At 34.1% G+C, this 26484-nt stretch overlaps 1 long non-coding RNA gene across 1 annotated transcript; it reads left to right on the forward strand.

Moving 5' to 3' along the window:
- Window positions 1-1568: 1568 nt before the first annotated feature.
- LOC134249928 (uncharacterized) lies at window positions 1569-22211 on the forward strand. Its single transcript, XR_009988398.1, has 4 exons — window positions 1569-1834; window positions 2667-2750; window positions 16612-16712; window positions 22075-22211. It is a non-coding gene; the product is annotated as an uncharacterized LOC134249928 (long non-coding RNA).
- Window positions 22212-26484: the final 4273 nt, after the last annotated feature.

The following is a 26484-nucleotide window of genomic DNA, read 5'->3' on the forward strand; positions in this document are numbered from 1 at the left end:
GTTAGATGCTAGCAGATTGTACTTTTTCTCACGGGCCCTATTCGGTATAATAAAAATATTCTTATTATACCGAATAGGGCCCTTCTTTAAACTTGAGAAAAAGTGCAACCTGCATGCATGTAACGACATATAGATGTGTTTGATGGGGAAATTTTATATTTTTTTAGATATTTTACACTCTTACATTTTTTTTTCCATTAAAAAAAGGGGGGGGGGGGTATTATCCATACTTCAGGTGCCTGAGATTTCTATAAAGGAAGAAGAGAAATGGAAAATCTTTTTTAATTTTGGTTAACTGAACTTGCCAAAAATGCGCCATATGGTCATTTGTTTAGGAAAAACTCTCTATAAATCATTTAGTGAACACAATTAAATTTCCCCTGTTTTAAAGTTGTTTCGCTTCTAATTTAAATACAAACCAAGTGAATAAAATTACCGTCATGTTTGTTGTAAATTTTGAATTTACTAGGGGGAGAAAATGCGAAATTTACAACGTTTTGCATTAATCTTCCCCTAGTAAATTCAAAATTTACAACATGATAATACTACCCAAGTTATGTGTACAACATGGTAATACCACTCAAGTTATGTGTACTCCTTTCATTGTTTTAAATTCATAATACCCCCCTTCCGAAAAAGGAGGGGTAAATTATATCGTAGAATATAACTCAGTGCTCCTTGATAATTTATTCACTATAAGTTATTTGAAAGGCTTCGTATATGTGTATTTGATTACATGCAATATTATATCTTCATCTACTCATTTACTTCTTTGAAACATCTCAGTATCCTCTAACCTTCACTGAATGAATTCCGCTGGAAAAAAAGTATCAATGACCCAATTTTATATTTGTTAAATTAATTTTTTTTTCTTTTATCCTTACGAATATGACCATTCACTTTTTTTTTTTTTACAAGATTCTAACCTATCATTGCATTATACCAATATAACTTAGTGCGCACCTAAAACTGATTATAGCAGTTCTTAACCCTTAATCTTACACGGCTTCAAAGATTGATGAAGTGAAAATTTATAATTTTTATATAGTTGAAAGACAAGTTATAAATGAAATTAATCCCCGAAAAATTATTTTTAAAAAGATTAACAGTTACGTGTTGTCTACCAAATGAAATTTCTTGTTTCCATGTGAAATATGTGTAAATGCTGCACTTTTTTCAATGCAATTTTTTTTTCCATGCAAGTGTTTTTTCCAAATGAATTTTATTCTCCTTAAATTTTTCAGAAATAAATGAATAATTTACAAAATAGTACCCTGTCATCGATAGTGTTACTCTATTTCTAATTGATAAATCTTTAACCCCCCCCCCCCTTTCCCTTTTGCTGAGCTGCGGAAATTGGAAGACTGTCCAATCAAATTCAGTGTACTATTCATAGCTCAATCCATCTAATTTTCCAAATAATTGACGTTATATATTAAATTTGATACCACAACCCCTAAAATATTTCATTTATATTTATTTCTCGATAAAATAAAATAGAATTCATGCTATAAATCGTCATGGAATTCTAAATTTCGCAAACCACCGTCAATGTTGATATGACGTAACTGACCCACAATTCCGTTCGGTTCCATTTGCGGATACCGTCTCGACCGAAGCTGATATTTGTGTATTTTCGTATTGTGCGTCGTTTTTCGATGGAAAAAAGCAACCAGTGATTGCAGACTTGTAAACAGTAACTTTAAAATTTTATTCCAACATTTATTTCTTAACCAGGAGTGAATCCAATGGCTGGTTTTTGGGACGGAGGCTTAAGGCAATGGCATGAAGATACCCATTGCCTCTTTCTGTATTAAACAGCATGCTTTCACAGGTAAAATGTCAAACACAGTAAGAAAGGTAAAGGAAAGAAACTCTACTTCGACGAATTGTTCTTAAAATGTGCTCGTTTATACTCCAAACAAAATGTCAAATTTAAAGGTTGCATCCATTGCTGTATCCATAGTGTAAATCTAGGAAGATAGATTTGATAAGTATGAAGAAATGTTTATTGCTGTTACGCATTTGCAAACTTTAGAGCAATAAATTAATTTCAGTAAATTTGATTTGTTCACTGTGATAATCGTGCCAGATATGTGGGGCTATTATTCCAAGAATCGTACCCCATTTGGGCCATTGTGCATTATGGTTAATATTTAGATTTGTGCTTGTTCTGTTATGAACCACAAATACACAGAAGAATGTTGCTCTCAATATTTGATAGTACACAGAAGATATAATGCTCAAGGCATATTGATGAGTTGAAAGGAAAAATCACAGAAAATATGTAAATTATGTTTATTGCGGGAGGTAACTCTTCTAGTGGCAACGTTAAAACAACAACACAGTTTGATGTTGATTCACAGAATATAACCTAGGCCTGTTCAACAGAGCGAGCGCTTGTGAACATTTCTATTGGAGGTGAAAGGAATTCTTACAAGCGCTCGCGGATGTTCGCTATGTTGAACAGGCTTCTGATTTTAAACAGACTGACAATTGAATATATTATTGTTTAGTGAAATCCAAACCTGTAACAACCTTGTGTATTAAAGAATTTCAAACAACATCGTAAAAATTGTTGAATGTCTGTGCTGGTTTCTTCTAGGATAGTCATTCAGTTATTAAAATAAGATCAGATGAACACTATGCATTTTGATTATTTACAGAAAGTTATTTCCAAAAGAAGAAGTAAATCTAAGTTGTCTGATGGGACAAGGGCCTCTTCTGATACATCAAGAATAGTCAAACAGGTAAGCATTGTATACTTATATACTAATAAACAGTTATTCGTTTAGTGTGAAACTTCAATGAGATGAGCTTCTTTAGATTCCTTATTTTTCACGAGTAATTATTATCGCAAATGGGCTATTTAACGTCAAATCGTGAGAATAATAATTCGCTAATGGTTGATTGATCATGAGATTTTACAAAGATTTCAGCACAATAAGAATAAAGGCGGGTAATTTTATTTTGCATGTGGTGCTTATCGCGAAATTATGCGATAATTAATTCCTTGCATATATTTAGGATCCTACAGTACCTAATCTTTGATTACTTGTACCTATGTTACAGTTCTTTTTTGGAAATACATTATGATTTTGAAGTTATTTACTTATTATTTTACAACATTATTACCTCTTTAATTTTATTAGATTTCAAACAGTACAGAGTTGGACTACGTTCTTAATTTATTTCCAGATGTTTACTCAAAGGTCAATTTGATCCCTTGAAATAAATTTTTTGGAGTCAAAGAATTATTTGTAAACACCGACACTTTATTTATTGAGTTATTCTTAATTTCAAACGCGTGAACTGTCATGGCTGCTGAGTAGAGCGACAGGTAAACACGCAGATTTTTCTGTTTTTCACATTTAACAAGCTATGTTGTTGACAATGAATAAAAATTTCGTCTTTTTAGAAGTAAGTTGAATGTGAAAACAATTTATTTTGCCCGAAGTGGCCCGTATTTAAAAAACATTTGCACCATTAGGCCATAATAAAAACAATTCCTAGATTCTCATCCAAATTTTTTTAAAAATCGAGGCGTGAGCAGCTTTTATTTTATATATTTTTCCATTTTGCAGAATTTTTATTCACCTGTTCATTTGGTGCAGATTTATCTATAATACCCTAATAAAAGTCATGATAGAGGTCCTTTTATCTCTTACTACACATCATCACCAATCTTTCAGAACCAATGACCCTAGTTTAACATGTATTATAGCAATTACCATCTTTTCAGCCGTCAAAATCATGCCGACATTCACGGGATTTAAAACGAAAGTTGAATGGTTGTTGAATACCGATCCCGATCAGAATTAAGACAAAAGAAAAACAGAAATTAAAAAAATTGAGGCGGGCGTGAAAAAAATCGGGGCAGGCGGGGATGAGAATCTAGGAATATATTTATTATGGCCTTACGAAGATGTTATGGAATTGTAGCCCTCTCCAGAAAACATCAGATTAAAAAAAAAATTGGAGAGGGCTACATTATTGCAGCTACAAGTACCCGGTTAACCAGGTACTCGATCGAACAGCTGAGTATTGAATACTGATATGGCTACTTGGTTACTGGGATGTACTGTCATAATTCAATGGAATCTTTTATTTCAATCCGCTGTAGAAAATTACGCAGATTTCTGAAGACCTCATTATATGCCTTATATGTGTATTAAGTTTGATGGAACAAATTTCCACGGAAAGTTTGTGACTGCATACATAACGTAAATTTATACAGCACAGAAAAAAGTACTTCTACAGTATTTTAATATGGTGGTTGCTTTCCCTGTATCTGCTATGTTTACTCTTAACAGCTAATTAAAAAAAATTCTTCAGTTCTTTTCAAAGCAACATTCGGAGTTGGCAAAGCCGAAAGACACGGGCCAGCTGTCGATCTCCGGTAAATAACTTATGAATCCGATAGTTTCTAGAAGCAGGCTGGCACCGTGTCCGGTAGATATTTTTTTTAAAAAATGCTTAAATATTTTCAAAACTACTTCACAGTAAATGAAAAACGCGAAGTTTTGTGTTTAGTATATTGATAAAAAAAATTAATTTTGTGCAAATCTAATGTGAAGATTATTTTGACCCCGTCTTTCAGTGAGTGAGTGTCTCAGTACTTTGATTGCTTTTTCCCCATGTTAAATGAAAACAGATATAAGTTAATATTGACATTGCCTGATCACGTTGTGTCAGCGCAGTTGGCTAACTGAGTGTTTTATGGCTCAGGAACTTTTAGGGATCATGTTGTAATAGTCAGATTCAGCGTTTACTTGAAGGAGTTTCCTGTAACAGACTTTGCCTTTATGAACTAATATGTCCGACGGTGAAACCATTAGTGCGAGCACAGTTTACTTTTACAACTCTGCATATCTCAAATGTTGTATTTGCATTTGTTTATGACGATATTGAAATAAGTGTTTTCAAATGGACTCCACATGCATCGGGATCAAGATTCCTAACTTCTTGACTTTTTCCAACTAAGTCTGAAATACCAAAACCCCTTTGGAATGACAAAAATATGACGTCATATACAAAGTCTATTTCCTCCATTCATAAACATTGTCTATTTTACCAATTTACCACTCTGCCGATTGAATCGGTGGATTTCAAAAACTCTGGGATACACTGGTCAAGTGGTAATATCGCATGTACAGCACAAAAAAATATATATATATATTTAGAAAAAATACTGATGGAGTTAAACTAGGCTTAACTGGCCCCAATAAAATTAACACCCTTGTAATTTTAGGTCACCTATAAGAAAACTCAGGTGACCTATTGCTACCATATCTGTTTTTGTCCATCATCGTACGTTGTTTGTTAACATTTAAATATTTTCAGCTTCTTCTCTGCAACCACTCAATCAATTATAACCAACTTTGGCATAAAACATCTATGGGTAAAGCAGAACAAAAATTTTGAATTTCATAGTACCCCACCCCCACCCCCCTTTAGGACCTGAGGGATGGGGCCAAAACTAGTTAAAATTGGACATCAATCAGTCAAATTGTTGGCATGACTTTAATATAAACTGAGTCCTCTACCAAAATAATGAAATTCATGGCCCCAGTTCAGGGGTTTTAGTGCTTGGGGGGGGGGGGGGGGCTATAAAGATTATATAGTATAAATGCATTATTTCTTTGAAGATCTTCCTCTTTGCTTCTGGGTATTTACAAACAAATTCATTGTATAGTTATGATAAGGAAGGGTGTCTCTTCCAAAATTGTAAATTTCGTGGCCCCAGGGTCAGGGGTTCTTCTGTTCTAGTGATAGGGTAAAGCTATATAAATTGTGTAATGAAAATGCATAATTCTTTAAAAATCCTCTTCTCTGCACCTGTGTATTAAACAAACTAACTACATACATAGTTATGATGAGCAGAGGGGGGGGTCTCTTTTGAAGTTGTGAATTTCATGGCCTGCAGGGTCAGGGGTTCTGGTGTGAGGGCGGGGCTATATAAATTACACAATGAAAATGTATTACCCCGGTCTTTGAAAATCTTCTCTGCTCCTGGGTTAACCAAACTAACAATATATAGTTAGGGTGAGGAAGAATATGAAAAATATTCTTCTATGAAAAATATAAATTGGTATTATAAGTTTCAATTTTCATGCCAAAACAATTAGAACATTTTCATATGAGGTCAATCATTAATTCAGTTCATCCTTATGATTACTGGTATATATTGGTTAATGCATAGATATGACAAAAATGACTTGTAATTAAAATCTTGGCAACCAGAAACAAAATGCCAGACTCTGTAAACATGGCTAATATCTTCATTGTTTTGTCAAAAAACATGGACCAAAAACCGTGTTAGATCTTTCTGACAATTGCGTTTTTGCACGATTGGATTTCTAAAACTTTCCTTTTTGAATAGTAGGCATGTGCATAGCCTACACGTTTTTGAAAAACCCAGGCCTTTACATGCAGACATTGCCCCATGTGAGTCAGAGTTGGGATCTGCCAATGATACAGAGGCAACAGATGAATCTAATTGATAAAATCATTGTTACAACAGCTCTCCCAAGTCATGCATAATTGATACTGCACATGAAAATAATGTGTACCATCAGTCATAATCAGGCACTGTTGTTCTCATTACATACAGCAATTAACGGGGAGAAGATAAGTGTAAAATACATGGGGCCCGTTAATGATGACCAGCTGTGTGGAAGGTCATCATGAAACCACCTCACCAAACAGTTAACTGCAAAGTAAAGCACGAAACTTTGAATAATATTATATACTTTTCTAAGAAATGGGTTTTTGATCATTATTGATAAAAAATGGAATTGGTATTTTTGCAGAAGTCAGTTTTGACTGTTTTATTAAACTTCAATGCATTTTGCACAGAAGCTCATGCCAAAAAGTAAGTTAACAATTTGAAAGGGATCCAGTAAAAATAAGGTTTTAAATGGTTTTTAAATGAGAAGCAATATGACTGTATAGATAGAACTAATTTGATGTATCCCAATAGGGATGGGTTTCACCATAACATTCTTATCGCAATATGTCATGATTTTTTCCCCCAAATGTTACAATAATATCATGATTTTACATAATGAATGAATCCTATGGATTCTTTTACATATATAATTGTCGCCCATGTGGCACAGTGGTTAGAACAGTTGTTCAGAGATCTGGAAGTAAAGAGCTGATCATGATGTCTATGGTTCGAATTCAATCTGTGACACAGAAATCGGTCCTTTAGATGACACAATAGATTGAGATCCTGTGACAGAAGATGCTTAAAAAAGATCCCTCACTGCTTAGAGGCCGTAAATGCTGAGTGCAAGTCTAAATTTGCAGCCCTTAATCTGGAAGTGCTGGCCTCTAAATATGATTGAAAAATCTTGAAGCGATGTTAAACGAAAAGCACACAAACATACAAATCTGTCAACAGATATTTTGCACACAGAGTGTTAAGCCATTTATTCCACATTGAATTGTCTGCATATTTTTTGGTCTGCCCAGTCATGACAAGGAATACATAGCAGATCATGTTGGGTGTGACCTGCTGACAGGGGATACTTACTCATCCATGGCACCTGATCCCACCTCTATTTTTAGAGGTCAAAGTTTGCTCTTCCTCCGACTTTTATTACTGTTAATTATCTTCATATTTGATTGAAACTTTAAAAAAATAATATAGAATTGGAGATTAATGCTACTTTCAGAATGAGAAAATTTTTTAGACTTGTAAATAACATGTATTGAATATCTGATAACTCTTGTCTTTTAGATCAAGGGTTTTCTGCATGTATATAATAATCAGCCCATGTTGTGGTCAATACATAAATACAAGAAGTCTTGTCATGAAGTATGTGTATGTATAAGGTGCATTCTTAACTAGCTAACTTCAGGTTAGTATTGACTTTTCTGGGACCAGAATAAGCATTTATATTCTCCTGTGCATTTTAGCTAACAATAAGAGTCAATTACTTGTATGACTAATTGCTATACAATATTTACAAGTTGGAGTCTACAAAGGTCCTGGGTGACTTCATTAGATGGAATTAACTGGTTGCAAGTGAAAAAATTAAGCAAGCTTTTGAGGTAGAAGCTCCTATGATCATTTGTTTCTCGTTATGGTGTATTGGACTTATTTCAATGTATTTGCATAGTAAAAAGGAAGAAAAGGTTTGAGAGAAAAAGTTGTGAGGCATTAAACACATAAGCACAAACTTTTTCCATTATAAATGCTAAATTGTCTTAATTTAGGTTTTAGGTCAAGGTTACAAATTTATATGTGTAGGGAAATGGTTTACTTAAAACCATTTTTAATAATATCCAAAAGGACTGAATCTTTTGCAATGGAATTCTATATTACATGTATTTCTCCTTGTGCCCCAATGAAGAAAGAAACCTTTTCATTTTGAGGTTAAAAGGTCAAGGTCTCAAATTTGTCTATAGCCTTAAATGGTTTCTAAATAAGTTTAGTTCTCTTTGAGGATTGTAAATTTATGTTGCAGTTCTGACTGTTTCTAATCTTGACCCTAGTTAATTTTGAGGTCAAAAGGTCAAGTTTACAAATGTATATTTTACAAAACAAAGAAAAGCTGGAGACCAACACCTTGAGGTTAAAATTGCGGAAGATTCTCACGTGTGGATACCGAAAGGTATTCAGTAGGGTCTGTAACTAAAGTTATAAACTTAAAAGTATAAAAACAGATCACCAACACTAAGTGAGAATGCAGCAGTAAATTTATTTTGTTGACCGGTTTCGACCTGTGACGGTCGTCATCAGAACAAGTAAGCATGTAAATTTATCTACTGAAGTAAAAAATGCGGATGACGTTGCTCTATATACAAAAAATGCGGATGACGTTGCTATATACAAAATAAAATGCGGAGTGTTTCGTACATATGCGGACTTACTTAACAGTGGTACTTTATACAAGATATAATCAATTTACATTTCCTCTAAAGTTTTTCTGACTTAAGATTTAGTCAGTAGATAACATTATTGTTTTATAATTAATAAAATCGTCCATAAATTGTGTGGATTGTTATTCTTCTGTTACATCATCAAGCTGTTTCGGTAGACTGTGACGTCACAATGGAAAAAAATACAGAGGTTTTGTACATGTATATAGAGTACGTAAAATTATACAAGTGGACATTAGATTACATTTCCTATAAATGTTGGGATAACATAAAATGTAGTTAGGTTTCATAAATTTCTACTTCTGAATAGTCCTATTTTATGGAGGACAATAATTGTTCATAAAATTACATTAAAATAATTAACATGTATAAATATAAACAAAGATAATTTCTATAGAATGTTCAAAAGTTCATTGTAGTTTTATGAGGAAATTCGTTCAGACGAAACGTGAAGGTATGTAGATCCTCGCTACAATTCGTCCATTACATAAGAGGGGGGTGTAGATAACAATTACTGGGATTTTTTATTGACCTTGAATGCTTTTGTTGATTCCTTATCGGCTTCCTTCTTCTTCATAAAGTTCGGGATTGCACTTAATAGATTGTTTATATGTTCCATTTCGTTAGTATTTTCTTTGTTTTTAAGCTGGGATTTTAAATCAAGTATTTGTGTATTAATCGTATTGATTCTCGTATTCCAATATTCATAAAGTAAATGGATGAGGCTGCGGCTAAAATTAAGGTGTGCTTCCTCCCAGTTTAGGAGAAATAAAGCATTACTGTCTGGAATTTGTGGAACAATTTTGGCTCTTAGTGTTTTAGGTATTAGGTCCTGTTGTTGGCATTTATTCAGGTATGCGGCATGACCTTCAGTTCTTTGGAGTTTGATATGAAGTTTTCGGAGTGTCCTAAAAATGGCAACATTTTCTTCTGATATTTTCGGTTTCTCGGAAGATCCCACTGGATCGGGTGTTGCAATAGAGGTTTCTTTCCTTGCTGTTTCTTGTTGAGATTTGTTAATTGTTTCTGAATATTCTATATCCGTATCGGATTGTGAAGAATTGCGGAATCTTTTTTTGGGGTTACTGATGTCTACCTTGAGAGATTCATTCACTTTCTGGTTATATGATTCTTTTAACTTTGGAATGGAGTTGGTGGCCATAATGTATAGCGCAGTTCGGAATGGTGGATACCTTATGGTATGCAGGGGTCCCAGTAACAATGTAGAATACAAAACAAAGAAAAGCTGGAGACCAACACCTTGAGGTTAAAATTGCGGAAGATTCTCATGTGTGGATACCGAAAGGTATACATTATGGCCACCAACTCCATTCCAAAGTTAAAAGAATCATATAACCAGAAAGTGAATGAATCTCTCAAGGTAGACATCAGTAACCCCAAAAAAAGATTCCGCAATTCTTCACAATCCGATACGGATATAGAATATTCAGAAACAATTAACAAATCTCAACAAGAAACAGCAAGGAAAGAAACCTCTATTGCAACACCCGATCCAGTGGGATCTTCCGAGAAACCGAAAATATCAGAAGAAAATGTTGCCATTTTTAGGACACTCCGAAAACTTCATATCAAACTCCAAAGAACTGAAGGTCATGCCGCATACCTGAATAAATGCCAACAACAGGACCTAATACCTAAAACACTAAGAGCCAAAATTGTTCCACAAATTCCAGACAGTAATGCTTTATTTCTCCTAAACTGGGAGGAAGCACACCTTAATTTTAGCCGCAGCCTCATCCATTTACTTTATGAATATTGGAATACGAGAATTAATACGATTAATACACAAATACTTGATTTAAAATCCCAGCTTAAAAACAAAGAAAATACTAACGAAATGGAACATATAAACAATCTATTAAGTGCAATCCCGAACTTTATGAAGAAGAAGGAAGCCGATAAGGAATCAACAAAAGCATTCAAGGTCAATAAAAAATCCCAGTAATTGTTATCTACACCCCCCTCTTATGTAATGGACGAATTGTAGCGAGGATCTACATACCTTCACGTTTCGTCTGAACGAATTTCCTCATAAAACTACAATGAACTTTTGAACATTCTATAGAAATTATCTTTGTTTATATTTATACATGTTAATTATTTTAATGTAATTTATGAACAATTATTGTCCTCCATAAAATAGGACTATTCAGAAGTAGAAATTTATGAAACCTAACTACATTTTATGTTATCCCAACATTTATAGGAAATGTAATCTAATGTCCACTTGTATAATTTTACGTACTCTATATACATGTACAAAACCTCCGTATTTTTTTCCATTGTGACGTCACAGTCTACCGAAACAGCTTGATGATGTAACAGAAGAATAACAATCCACACAATTTATGGACGATTTTATTAATTATAAAACAATAATGTTATCTACTGACTAAATCTTAAGTCAGAAAAACTTTAGAGGAAATGTAAATTGATTATATCTTGTATAAAGTACCACTGTTAAGTAAGTCCGCATATGTACGAAACACTCCGCATTTTATTTTGTATATAGCAACGTCATCCGCATTTTTTGTATATAGAGCAACGTCAGTAGATAAATTTACATGCTTACTTGTTCTGATGACGACCGTCACAGGTCGAAACCGGTCAACAAAATAAATTTACTGCTGCATTCTCACTTAGTGTTGGTGATCTGTTTTATACTTTTAAGTTTATAACTTTAGTTACAGACCCTATTGAATACCTTTCGGTATCCACACGTGAGAATCTTCTGCAATTTTAACCTCAAGGTGTTGGTCTCCAGCTTTTCTTTGTTTTGTATTCTACATTGTTACTGGGACCCCTGCATACCATAAGGTATCCACCATTCCGAACTGCGCTATACATTATGGCCACCAACTCCATTCCAAAGTTAAAAGAATCATATAACCAGAAAGTGAATGAATCTCTCAAGGTAGACATCAGTAACCCCAAAAAAAGATTCCGCAATTCTTCACAATCCGATACAGATATAGAATATTCAGAAACAATTAACAAATCTCAACAAGAAACAGCAAGGAAAGAAACCTCTATTGCAACTCCCGATCCAGTGGGATCTTCCGAGAAACCGAAAATATCAGAAGAAAATGTTGCCATTTTTAGGACACTCCGAAAACTTCATATCAAACTCCAAAGAACTGAAGGTCATGCCGCATACCTGAATAAATGCCAACAACAGGACCTAATACCTAAAACACTAAGAGCCAAAATTGTTCCACAAATTCCAGACAGTAATGCTTTATTTCTCCTAAACTGGGAGGAAGCACACCTTAATTTTAGCCGCAGCCTCATCCATTTACTTTATGAATATTGGAATACGAGAATTAATACGATTAATACACAAATACTTGATTTAAAATCCCAGCTTAAAAACAAAGAAAATACTAACGAAATGGAACATATAAACAATCTATTAAGTGCAATCCCGAACTTTATGAAGAAGAAGGAAGCCGATAAGGAATCAACAAAAGCATTCAAGGTCAATAAAAAATCCCAGTAATTGTTATCTACACCCCCCTCTTATGTAATGGACGAATTGTAGCGAGGATCTACATACCTTCACGTTTCGTCTGAACGAATTTCCTCATAAAACTACAATGAACTTTTGAACATTCTATAGAAATTATCTTTGTTTATATTTATACATGTTAATTATTTTAATGTAATTTTATGAACAATTATTGTCCTCCATAAAATAGGACTATTCAGAAGTAGAAATTTATGAAACCTAACTACATTTTATGTTATCCCAACATTTATAGGAAATGTAATCTAATGTCCACTTGTATAATTTTACGTACTCTATATACATGTACAAAACCTCCGTATTTTTTTCCATTGTGACGTCACAGTCTACCGAAACAGCTTGATGATGTAACAGAAGAATAACAATCCACACAATTTATGGACGATTTTATTAATTATAAAACAATAATGTTATCTACTGACTAAATCTTAAGTCAGAAAAACTTTAGAGGAAATGTAAATTGATTATATCTTGTATAAAGTACCACTGTTAAGTAAGTCCGCATATGTACGAAACACTCCGCATTTTATTAGGTCACCTGAGTAAACTCAGGTGACCTATTGCTATCTGTTTTCGTCCGTCGTCGTTCGTCGTACGTCGTACGTCGTACGTCGTACGTCGTTCGTAAACTTTCGAACATTTTCAGCTTCTTCTCTGCAACCACTGAACCAATTTCAACCAAATTTGGCACAAAGCATCTATGGGTGAAAGGGAACAAAAATTGTGAATTTCATGATCCCTGCCCCCCTGGGGCCTGAGGGGTGGGGCCAAAACCACTAAAATTAATGCAATCTTTGAAAATCTTCTTCTTTACTCCTGGACATCAAGCAGTCAAACTGTTTGCATGATTGTAATCAGCATTGAGTCCTCTACCAAAATTGTGAAATTCATGGCCCTGGGGTCAGGGGTTCTAGTGCTAGGGCAGGGCTAAATAAGTAGGTAGTGATAATGCATTATTTCTTTGAAAATCTTCTTCTCTGCTCCTGGGTATTAAATAAACCAACTAAGTAGTTAGTTATGATGAGCAAGAGTGCTTCTACCAAAATTGTGAATTTTATGGTCCCAGGGTCAGGGGTTCTGGTGTTAGGGCGGGGCTCTCTTGATTATATACATTGAAAATACATGATTTCTTTGAAAATCTTCTTCTCTGCCCCTGGGTATTAAATAAACTAACTAAGTGCATAGTTATGATGAGCAAGAGTGCCTTTATCAAAATTGTGAATTTTATGGCCCCAGGGTCAGGGGTTTTGGTAGGGGGGGGGCTTTATAGATTATATAGTAAAAATACATGAATTCTTTGAAAATCTTCTTCTCTGCTCCTAGATATTAAATAAATTAACTAAGTGCATAGTTATGATGAGCATGAGTGCCTCTATCAAAATTGTGAATTTTATGGCCCCAGGGTCAAGGGTTCTGGTAGGGGGGGGGGGCTCTATAGATTATATAGTAAAAATACATGAATTCTTTGAAAATCTTCTTCTCTGCTCCTAGATATAAATAAATTAACTAAGTGCATAGTTATGATGAGCATGAGTGCCTCTACCAAAATTGTGAATTTTATGGCCCCAGGGCCAAGAGTTCTGGTGTTGGGGGGAGGGGGGGGGGCTCTATTGATTATATAGTGAAAATACACAAATTCTTTGAAAATCTTCTTCTATGCTCCTAGGTATTAAATAAACTAACTAAATGCATAGTTATGATGAGCATGAGTGCCTCTACCAAAATTGTGAATTTTATGGCCCCAGGGCCAAGAGTTCTGGTGTTGGGGGGGGGGGGGGGCTCTATTGATTATATAGTGAAAATACACAAATTCTTTGAAAATCTCCTTCTATGCTCCTAGGTATTAAATAAACTAACTAAGTGCATAGTTATGATGAGCAAGAGTGCCTCTACCAAAATTGTGAATAATTTTATGGTCCCTGGGTCAAGGCTTCTGGTGTTGGGGGGGTGGGGGGCTCTATAGATTATATTGTAAAAATACATGAATTCTTTGAAAATCTTCTTCTCTGCTCCTAGGTATTAAATAAACTAACGAAGTGCATAGTTAAGATGAGCAAGAGTGCTTTTACCAAAATTGTGAATTTTATGGTCCCAGGGTCAGGGGTTCTGGTGTTAGGGTGGGGCTCTATTGATTATATAGTAAAAATACATAAATTCTTTGAAATCTTCTTCTCTGCTCCTAGGTATTAAATAAACTAACTAAGTACATAGTTATGATGAGCAAGAGTGCCTCTACCAAAATGTGAATTTTATGGTCCCAGGGTCAGGGGTTATGGTGTGTGGGGGTGGGGGGGGGGGCGATATTGATTATATAGTGAATATACATTAAATCTTTGAAAATTTTCTTCTCTGTCTCTGGGTATGAAGCAGATGAACTACCTAAATAGTTATGATGAGCAAGGGCCCTAATCTTGCAAAATTTTGAATTTCAAGGCCCCAGGGTCAGGGGTGGATGTGGGGCTCTACTTATATACTGAAAATGAATTAATTGTTTGAAATCTGCTCCTTTGTATTTGTAAAACATTTATTTATTTTTTGATAGGCAATTTTAACGGTGCCTTTTTAAAATTTGTGCAATGTGTGGACCTAGGGTCAGGGGTTTATTTCACAGTGTTAGGGGCATTACTGATTATTGCTGAATATTACTGATTAGTTGGAATGCATTTTTTTTCCCCTACCTTGCGTATGGGTATTCAGTACCCCTGCGAGGTGATCATGAATAATTCATGAATTACCTTGAATTTTTCATGAATTTTATTCATGAAATGTTCATGAAACGTTCATGAAGATCCTATGAACTTATTATTGGGCATATTTAAATCAATAAACCAAGCTAAGCAACTGCTAAGTGTATTGTTATGATGATCAATGGTGCCTCTTTCAAAATTGTGAATGCCATATAGCATCTGGCTTAAAACATGAATCAAATTCAATAACTGGAAAGTTGTTGCAGAATGCTCAGGTGACCTATAAGGCCCGTGGGCCTCTTGTTTTGTATATAGCAACGTCATCCGCATTTTTTGTATATAGAGCAACGTCATCCGCATTTTTTACTTCAGTAGATAAATTTACATGCTTACTTGTTCTGATGACGACCGTCACAGGTCGAAACCGGTCAACAAAATAAATTTACTGCTGCATTCTCACTTAGTGTTGGTGATCTGTTTTATACTTTTAAATGTATATTTTGTATTAAAAAAAAAAAAAAATGATTTCAAGATTTGCTTCAACAATGTATATACATATAATATATTATGTAATAATGAAACAATAATTATTAATAAGATAAAAATATATAGATAAGCCCTGATTTAAGTGATTTTGATCCATGATGTTGTAATGTGCAATTTAAAAAAAAAACAAATACTTGTCTTATTTTTGAAAAAAAATAGGACAATGTAGAAAGTAAATATATATATATATGCGTACTTTTAATATGTATTGTACAAAATGTATACAATCATGCAAACTTTCAAAACTTGATATAGAAATCAATATTATAAACGTGATGGTTTGCGTTTGATAGATAAAAAATGTCAAGAATGAAGCCCCAATCTCCATATTAAGTTTTCCAGCATAAAATATTGATGGATAAATGTTAATATGAATAACATATGTTTAGTGTCATGGTGTATTCATTAACGCAGGCTCAAGGGAGCTAGGTTACCTTTGAGATGACCCCCAGTGGTAGATAAAACAATTTTTAGGATGATCCCTGTAACACGCTGCCTCTGCATTCTCAGGCAAAGGATTGGTGCCTTACAAAATACTGTGTGTATCTGGATGGGTGCCACCGTGGTATCGGCAGTGATAATATTATCTTCACATCCAGCCAAAATACTGAGCTGGTGAAATCCTGTAAAGTGGTGAAAAAGAAAAATATATATATAGGACAAGTGTTTCCCAGCTTAAAATCGGATGATGATGTTGTTTATGCCGATTCATTCAGAGTGAAAATAAAAAAAATATTATATATCAGAGGAATGTAAACGTTTATATATCTGGAAGGCTTTATAAAACAGGTGTGGATTAAAACTTTATTGGAGTATAGCACATAAAAAAGGAATTTGCTTTAATTGTAAGCTCTGTGAAAAATAAATCCACCCCTTTTATGGTGTAATGTTTGTGTGTGTATGGAGTTGTTTTCTGAAATATCTGTATTTTGATTGAAGTTTTCTTCGTGTGGATGAACTGAGGATATAAGAGTAGACAAATGGCGCAAGACAAACACAGGCCAAAGAAAAATACCTTCACCAAAACCGAGAGAAGCTTTGTAAGTCTGTGCTTGTACACACACCATGCATGATATTGATACATTTATATTTATACATATATATATTTCTTTAATAAATCATATATTACTTAATACGGTGGAATATAATATGATATGACTTGTGTGGGATATGCTGCATGAATTGACTTTTCACTGACTTGCTTTCTAATTTTTTAAATTATAAATTTCTTTGCGGTGTACTTTATATACTTGTGCACTTTTGAGAGAGAAGGGAAATTTTTTTCTGCAAATGTAAAACATTGATGGGTTTTGGTAATAATTTCCTATTTGCAATTAAAGAAAGACAACTCTGAGAAATGGTCAAGGTACAAATTACATGTTACTTGACGTGAAAGATTAAAAAGTATATTGATGTTTTCTATACTTGGCTGCATGTAGAAGTTATTGGTTGCTGTCTCTGCTCATTTCCCTTCCGTTTAATTGTTTGAATTTGCCAATTTTTTTTTTAACTATTCAGTATTGAATTCCTTTTATACTTGAAGTTGATAGTAAATTGTTGATTGTCATTTAAATTGGGGAAAAAATATCTCAGTTTGGTGTAGTAAATTATTTGAAATTTTCGATTTCTTGTCAACTGCCAATCAAATTAAACTGTTCATTAGTGCAATTTTTATACCTTTTTATAACAAGTTGATTTCATTGTTTGGAGATGAATTTAAGGATAAATAACACAAATAAACTTTTTTCTGCATTATAAACAACAATGGTAACATCATTAGAGTCTCGTCCAAATTACATAACTCTGTTTTGAATGTTCATGGGTATTTTGCACTGTTTAATCTCTCATATACATATGACATTACACCATGCTGTTTAAGGTGCAGAAATTTGGGGGTTTTGTTTCAACTATGGAGTGATGTTCACACAGAAAAAAAAATGAAGTTTACAAAAATTTACTAGTAGGAATATGTGCCTTAAACATTTAATGAAATTTATTGATAAAAATGTCAAATGATGCCCTGCTCTCACACTCAGTAACTATACACCCTTTTTTTCCTAGGTGGGAAGATAAATATAAATTTTTCAATGGCATCACAGGTGGTCAAATGTTACAAATCTATAATCTATATATATTGTATTATATATGTGGGGGAAGTTAAAAACATAAAGATGACTAATGCATGCACTGTACAAATGCTTAATGTTTATACCTGGTATAAAAATATATCCCTAATACATGTATACCAGGTATAAGCATTTAGCATTTGTATCAAGTTTTGGAATAGTTCTGGAAAAATTTTGTGCAATTTATAAGATCTTTTAAAGGCAGATCTGATAGATGCATAAATTTTTAATGTTTATCTCATACCAACAGCTTCTCAATAATTCTTGAAGATGACTTAACCACCCCCCACCCCCCTTCCCAAAAGTAAATGTTATAGTTTGCAGCTAACTGTAAAGTTTCGCATTACGTCATGATCTAGTTGACAGTTGTGCTCAAAGTAAATTGTACATGCCTCCTAACCACAAGCTTTACTACTGGAACTTTCTTCTTATCCCTGATTGGTTTGCTTGTGCAACAGACTATTTCCGTGTCAATGTTGATAATTTGAGTTGACCAATCATGTGAATTGTTTATGCTGGATGCATCTGACGAAAAAGGTCATGACGTAACGTGAAACTTTACAGTTAGCTGCAAACTATAATAAATAAAAAAAGACATTGATAACAGTAAGTAAGATCAATTTGATTGAGAGAGAATTCCTATAGATAGGTAATGGTAATGCATTTCAAAAGTTGATGTTATTTCAGTATCAGTATAATAGGGACCCCATAAAACTGATTCTTTTTAATGAAAGTTGTTTTTGTTATGTGACATTAATTATTTTATTTTTGTAGTCATGTATATATGATCAGGACACAGCCATATTTAGCTGTTCTAAATGATGAATCGAAGTTTTACAATACAACTTAGGCCTTTAAGCACTTGTTCTTTTCTGCATGGTCATGCTTTGAGGTTTTAAACCCTTTATACTCAGCTTATTCACTTTCATGTTTTATGACTGTTTTGTTTACACTAGGATTGTAGGCTTTCTACTCCAATGTGAGGTACTCTCCTTTGTTTTACAGACATTCCAAGTTTATTGGAACTCTCCATACTTGGAGGTACAATTGTAGAATTTTTGTCCATGAAATATAGTATTTATTGATTTTTCCATTGCTGCTGAACAGAGGCCTCCATATTGTATTGAAATCTGCATTTAAGCCTAGATTCAGAAGCCATTTTGGAGCATCCATTATTCCCGTTCATTATAAGCTTGTTTTTATAGAGTTTTGAAATATCCTTGTTTGGATTAATGATGAATGCAAGTTAAATAGATGATTATAGTTAGGCTTTAGGCAGTGGTAGGCATGTCCTGCCCGTCAATAAGAGGCAATTGGGATTTTATACTGGTTTTGATGGAATGCTAGTGAGGAGAGTGGTGAAGGGTTTGAACTGATATATCTACACATGATGAATGTTTGTGGATACCCTAAGCTGGTTGAAGAATGATCAGGCAATATTAGGAAGCTGGTATCCAATGAAGAACTTCTTCTGATGGGTCGAATCAGGAAACACAATAGTGATGTAGATTCCTTGATGGTAATATTTTACTGGAAATTGCTAAAAGCTAAACAGAGTAGTCTGAATAGATTAATTGTTTTTTGCAAATTATGCATGGTGTAATTTTTCCCCTAATATTTAGGAACATTTGTATAAATGAGAACATATGAGAGATATAAACATGTCAGGAGGACATTCTTATATCTTGGGAATGGCTTTAACAGAAATTTTCCAGATGCAGAATCATTATTATTATTATGATGAAGTACTTATGACATGAATATGGCTTCTTTTCAAACTATCCTGGAGAAAGTATGATGTCAACTTGTGTAGCTGTGTGAGAGACAGAGGTTAAATTTTAGTCTTGTACTTGCTGCCAAGCTACCATTAGTTGTCAGGGAAAATAGAAATTTATGGTAGAAGGGTCAAAAGTCAATGTCAAAGAAGAGATCAGGTTTTGACAGTGTTTAATTAAACAGTAGCAATTTACAATATTGTATTAATGTTAAATAAGTCATGAATGTAATAATTTAATGCTTAAAATATTACATTTCTGAGACTTTGCAGTGTTCGTTTATATGTAACTAGCTACGTAATGTGTTTAACTTTTGTGCATTTACTAACTAGTACACTGTAGTACTTGAGAATGCCCTGAGATTAGTGCACTGCTTGAAATGTGTCATATTTGACAAAAATCCACCTTAGAAAGTGACTTAAATTGTTTATTCTAAGGTAATCTAAGAACTAAAATTTTCCGAGGATTTAGTATGTTGGTCAAGACACTCTGACCCTATGTTAATTATGCTAAAAAAAATGTCTGACGTAGTGGTCACAATAATAAATCTCATGTTGTATTTCAACAATATGCATGTATGGTAACCAGACTGATTAACACATTTTCCCAACAGCAATAAAAATGTTTTTCTTTCAGAAACAGAATTTAGTATTGATTACAATAACAACTTACTGCTATTTATGGCAAAGATAATATTGTTGAAATGTTGTTGACATGATGAGCACAAGGAATTGTACACTGTGGATTATTTTTGTGATGGGATCTTTTTGTTTTTCCGCTGAATGGAGGATTGTTTATGAGTTTCCAGTAAAGGCTGGATTAAGATGCGACCGACAGGCAGTCTGCTTTGTTTGAGAGATTGTTTATGTCTCCCTATATCTCATCATCATCTCATTCAGAAGCATGAAAAAAAAATTGTTGCCTCTCTCGCAGGCTCCTGGCTGACAAGCCTATCCTGCAGAATGTATAGACTGCAGACAGCAAAGAGGAATTTGCACTCTTTTGAATGAAATGCAGAAGCCTCTCGGAATTGATTGGCACGTCATTAAGATGGGATGCACTCCATCCATCAAGATCAGGCTGAAAATTATTTATGAATGTATTATTTTTTTCTATCTTCAGAATATTGCATGCATTTTTTTCTTCACGTTTTTGTCTGAATTTGAATTCAAATGGCCATTACCATTAAGTAGAAATTTCCGTCCCCTTCAGTGGGAAAAAACAATGGCAGTTTTGAATTTTTTAGTATTACGACATGGTATAATTCATGAAGTATAGGGAAATTTGGAATTATCGTTTCGCAAGTGTTTTGTTTTGTATGGTTGTAGCAGTGACACACATTTGTGAATTATTGATTCCAAGCTATTACACAAGGAGCAGATTTATAAAATATTCATAGGAGTTAATCAAACTGAAATCAAACCTTGTAGTCTATTCTGTATTGCCTCATAGCGAGCCCCTATATGTGCTTAGGATATTCTTCCTAAATCTGTCGGGTTTCTTTTGATATGATTGTTTATCCTTCCAAGTAAATTAGGGTGAATCTCTTTGTCAGTAACATAGGTAATGAGTAATTGCTCCTTTTAGTCGGTATTGATCAGTAAGAGAGTAGGGCAGTCACAGACATATTGATTTTTTAGGCCATAATGCAGTAGTGCATGCGGTATTGCTGCAAAAGCTTCCCTTGTTTCAGTACAGACATTTGTTGTGTTTTTCTATCAGAAGCCATATTGATGCACGGTCATGTGACAGATATCTTTTTTTAATGTGTTTTACAAAAAATTCAGTTGGGGAACGGGACGATAGGACATCATTTGTGCCGTACACATTTTTTTCTTTTTGACAAAAGACAAAGAACTTTGTGGCCAAAAATTATTTAATGGTTCAGGAATTGTAGAGTTTATTAGTAAGTTCTTCGTGAGATCATTAGAGACCTGGTGATATCTCTATCCTAGCGAGTCTTACTCCGGGACCTTAGTTATCGAGTATGCATGGATATTGATTCGAACTAAGGTTTCAGATTAACTCGCTTCCCGGAAAGTGTGTCATCTAGGAAGTCGAAGCCTGGCCTAGGTCATATATCAAAAAAAAAATAATATGATTGGAAACAGAAAACGAAGTTTGTGCAAATGAAGTGGTTATTGGGTTTATAAGATCGGTGGGTGAGGGTCTAACAAGACAGTATTTTGAGATCATGGTGGCTGTGGGAAGCCAGTCACAGGAACAGTACAATCTCTTACTTAGTTCTTCCTCCATTTCCTTGGTAAGTGCATAGTGAGGACAATTGATTTTGATTATGCATGTGCAATTGGAAGGGCATCAAGTATGCATTGATCTTGACAAGTACTGTGTGTCTGAATGCACTGTTTGTGATTTTATCAATGCATTATAACCATGCTTTTGATCAGTGTTGATGAGAATTTAAGATATTTTGTAGTGGTTTGTGTTGCTGTCCTTTTTTCCAGTAAGTAACTCAGGAAATTTTCTCTTTTTTTTTCTAGGAATCTGCAGACTCCATTAGTCAAACAACCCCAGATGCTTCCGAAAATGAGGAACGGAGTGCACTGCAAGCCGAGACTAAAAGACTTGCCTTAGAACAGTTGCAAAAGGCAAAGGTATGATAATGATAAATTAGCAGTGTTTGAGAGGAACTAATATTAGATCACAAACACAAAGTGTTCTTTTAAAAACGTCTTTCAAACAAAAAGTAAAAAGAGGCTAAGTCAAAAAAGAAATGATGGGTTTGCACTTAAATGTGTTAAATGTTGCCATTTTGTTTATTGCGTGGCACCTGTTGTTAGCTGATATAGATCTTGGCAGGGGGGCTATGCTAGTGCATCCTCTTACTCAGAAGAATTCTTTTCCATTGATAATTCCTGTATTTTTTGAATCGCTCATGTTTATCTGTAACTTTGTACGGAGAAGGAAGAGGAGGAATTGGGGTCGAGATGCCTACAGCATGTTTCTGTTCCTTCTAGAGCATTACAAGTATTGGCTTGTCTTACGTGAGCATCTGAATTATTTTTCTGAGGATCATGAAAAATCAAATTCAGTATAATTAACAGAAATCTCAGTCAAGAAATTAATTTCTGTGTGAAGAATCCAGAGAGTTCAAGTTAGTTTCTTAACATAAATTGTATTAATTTCTCAGGATATTCTTGGTGCTCTTAAAATACCATCAAAGACAAATCCAAACATATGTGATAAGTTTCAAACTTTTTGGATCATTTTTTTTTAAATTGAACTTCTTACAAATAAAGTTGACACCACTGCACTTTCATATGAGAATATTTTAACTTTCATATTTCTTTTTCTATAAATTAAACCTGCCTGCAAATTATTAATGTGTAGACCTTTGTAAATTATGAAGCAGAGAGGCTTGTTTTGAAATTGAACATCAATTAAATCTGATAAGAATATTATTCAAGTATGACCAGCTTCATTTTTACCGTTTTATTAAACTGAAATACATTACTAGGATAAAATGATGCATTCAAGAATAACTAAATGCTACCTGTAAATGATAATGAGATTATGATATCAAGATTAATTTTGTTTCACCATCCAGTACAATTTCTACCCAGAGTTGTTATTCGCTTCGCTACAACATACATATAAGTGGAACGATAACTCTGGGGTAAAGATTGCATCCAGTATTGCTGTAGTCTTGTTTGGGTGTTTCACTGTAAGCAATGGATGAGTTAATTATCGCACAACAGTGAATGACTTGTCCAACAAGCATCTGTATGATTCTGTATGAGACCAAGAAGGAATGCAATTTTTATATAATGCCTCAAACTTGATGGGTTTAAACTTCATCCTAGCAAAATCAATTGTAGGGAATATGCATATTTTTTCTTTAGTTTCTTATATTGTTGTAAATGATCTTTTAGACGAGTTCCATTTGACATTTCAGGCTCATAGATTCTTATTTTAACAAGGGCACCGCAAAGTGGAGCATCCCCTCACAAAGAGCATAGCTATGAATTAAGACAGCATTTGAAATGAATCCTAATGCAAAGTTATGCTTCACCTCTGTTTTTGTACAGTGCTTCAACTCACAAATTCCAAGAAATTAAACGATTGCCTTACTATATCCCCTCCAAATCCATTGAGGAGGGTATAATATAATAAAAATTGTAGGACATACATCTATTAAACCTAATACAAAACAAAACAAAGGTTAAACTGGAAGCACAACCTCTTCAAGTTAATTTTGTGGAAGATTCTCGCATTTAGATATCACACAGTATTCAATAGGGTCCTAAAGTGGTGAGCATAGGGAGAATGCAAAAGGATAGATTTATTTTGTTGACCAGTTTTGACTAAAGGACAGTCATGAGAACAATCAAGCAAATAAAATCTGTTAGGGGAAAAATGAAGATGTTGTAACTTTAAACATTAGGTTGAATGTGTAAGATGTATTTATATGTACATTTTTAGCTCTTCTGAGCCAAAGGCTCAAAGAGCTAATGCTATGGCCATTTGTGCGGTGTGCGGTGTGCGTTAACTTTTTAGAATATGGGCCATAACTCAAGAACCCCTTGGCCAATCAGTACCAAATTTATCACAGGGTATCCTTGGCCCAAGGGCTACCATTTGTACTAAAATAAGGGTTGGGACCCTAAAACAAGGGGAGATAATCAGGAAAACAAAACCAAAAGTACTGGTTGCTAAAAAATCTTCTTCTCCAGAACCACCAGGCAGATTTTCACCAAACTTACATACAAGGATCAGGATATGTTGAAGATTAAAAATTGTTCAAGGCATGACCCTGGGGCAAAGGGCGTGGTCTCAAGGTCACTTCAAAGTTGACCTAAATTTACAATTAATAAAAACGTGTATATTTTTCTTACTATAAGGACTAGAATCATCAAATCTTGTAAGTTGATGCATCTTACGACTTTACATCATGTTAACTCAAAAGTAGGTCACGGTGACCTACTTTTTAAATTTTGCGAGGATTTGTTTTCAAATTGATTTGAAGGCATATTTTGGACACTTTAAGGCCTATGATCATCAAACTTTGTCAGTTGATGCATCTTGGGTCCTTGAACAATGTCAACTTAAAAGTAGGTCACTGTGACCTACTTTTTGAACTTTATGACTTATCCTTTTAAAAACATTAAATCCCATTATTTCAGACACTGGGAGGTTTAGAATCATCAAATTTTGTACTTTGATGCATCTAGGGACCTTAAAACATATTTATAAGAAAGTAGGTCACTGTGACCTACTTTTTAAATTTTGCCGACATTTGTTTTCAAATTGTTTAAAATGCATATTTTGATTACCTTCAGACCTACGATCATCAAACTTGGTCAGTAGATGCATCTTGGGTCTTTGAAAAATGTCAACCAAATGTAGGTCACGATGACCTACTTTCGACATTTTATGGCTATATTTCAGTATCTTAGGCATTTATTGGCTTAGAATCATCAAACTTTGTGAGTGGATGCATATTTAGTTTTCGGAGAGTGATGACCAAAAAGTAGGTCATGGTGACCTACTTTTGACATTTTATGGCTTTATTTAAGTATCTTTGGTACTTATTGGCTTAGAATCATCAAACTTTGTGAGTTGATGCATCTTGGGTTTTCGGAGAGTGACGACCAAAAAGTATGTCATAGTGACCTACTTTTGACATTTTGTGGCTATAATTAAGTATCTCCGGTACTTATTGGCTTAGAATCATCAAACTTTGTGAGTTGATGCATCATGGGTTTTCTGAGAGTGACGACCAAAAAGTAGGTCATTGTGACCTACTTTTGACATTTTGTGGCTATAATTAAGTATCTCTGGTACTTATTGACCTAAAATCATCAAACTTTGTCAGATGATGCATCTTGGGTTTTCGGAGAATGTCGACAAAAAGTAGGTAACAGTGACCTACTTTTGAATATCTCAGGTACGTATTAGCTTAGAATCATCAAACTTTGTCAGTTTAGGCACTTTGGGTTTTCGGAGAACGTCGACCAAAAAGTAGGTCACTGTAACCTACTTTTGACATTTTTTGGCTATATTTGATTATATCTGGTACTTATTGGCTCGGAATCATCAAACTTTGTCAGTTGAGGCATCTTACGGTTTTATTGAATGTCCAACAAGATGTAGGTCACGGTGACCTACTTTTGAATATCTCAGGTACTTATTGGCTTAGAATCAGCAAATTTTCTCAGTTTAGGCATCTTGGATGTTTGGATAACGTCGTCCAAAAAGTAGGTCACTGTGACCTACTTTTGACATTTGGTGGCTATATTTAATTATTTCTGGAACTAATTGGCTTAGAATTGTCAAACTTTGTCAGATGATGCATCTTGGGTTTTCAGAGAATGTTGACCAAAAAGTAGGTCATGGTGACCTACTTTTGAATATCTCAGGTACTTATTTAATTAGAATCATCAGTCTTTGTCAATTAATGTATCTTGAGTCCTCAGAAAATTCCAATCAAAAGGTAGGTCACTTTGACCTACTTATGGTATTTGATAATTATATTATAATATCTTCAGTCTTAACTGGCTAAATATTATCAAACTTTGTAAGTTGATGCATTTTGGGTCTTATGATACTAATAGAGTTGGAGGCTTCTAATAGAAGTGATAGATTGTACAATTTATCAGAAGAGCGATTCAAGGCCCTTGGGCCTGTTGTTAGTGATTTAATCAGTTTACATTGTCTAATTTGTCTTTTAACTGAGAATGTTGTGGACACAATTTAGAAGACTACTACTTGATCTTTCAGTCTTTGCTTGCTTCTTTGATAGGAAAGGACTGTGACACGATACACTGTCATGATCAGTACATAACTTTGACATTGTTAGCAGCGACATCAAATGCCCTTTTAGATTCATTCTTGTTTGACAATAATTCTCTGAGGTGTACTAAAGTTGTAAAAATGTAGCTGAAATGTAC

The sequence above is a fragment of the Saccostrea cucullata genome, unplaced genomic scaffold (genome assembly GCF_032062105.1).
Source record: "Saccostrea cucullata isolate Sc308-1 unplaced genomic scaffold, CSIRO_AGI_Scuc_v1 ctg2430, whole genome shotgun sequence".
In the NCBI taxonomy this organism is placed as follows: Eukaryota; Metazoa; Mollusca; class Bivalvia; order Ostreida; family Ostreidae; genus Saccostrea; species Saccostrea cuccullata.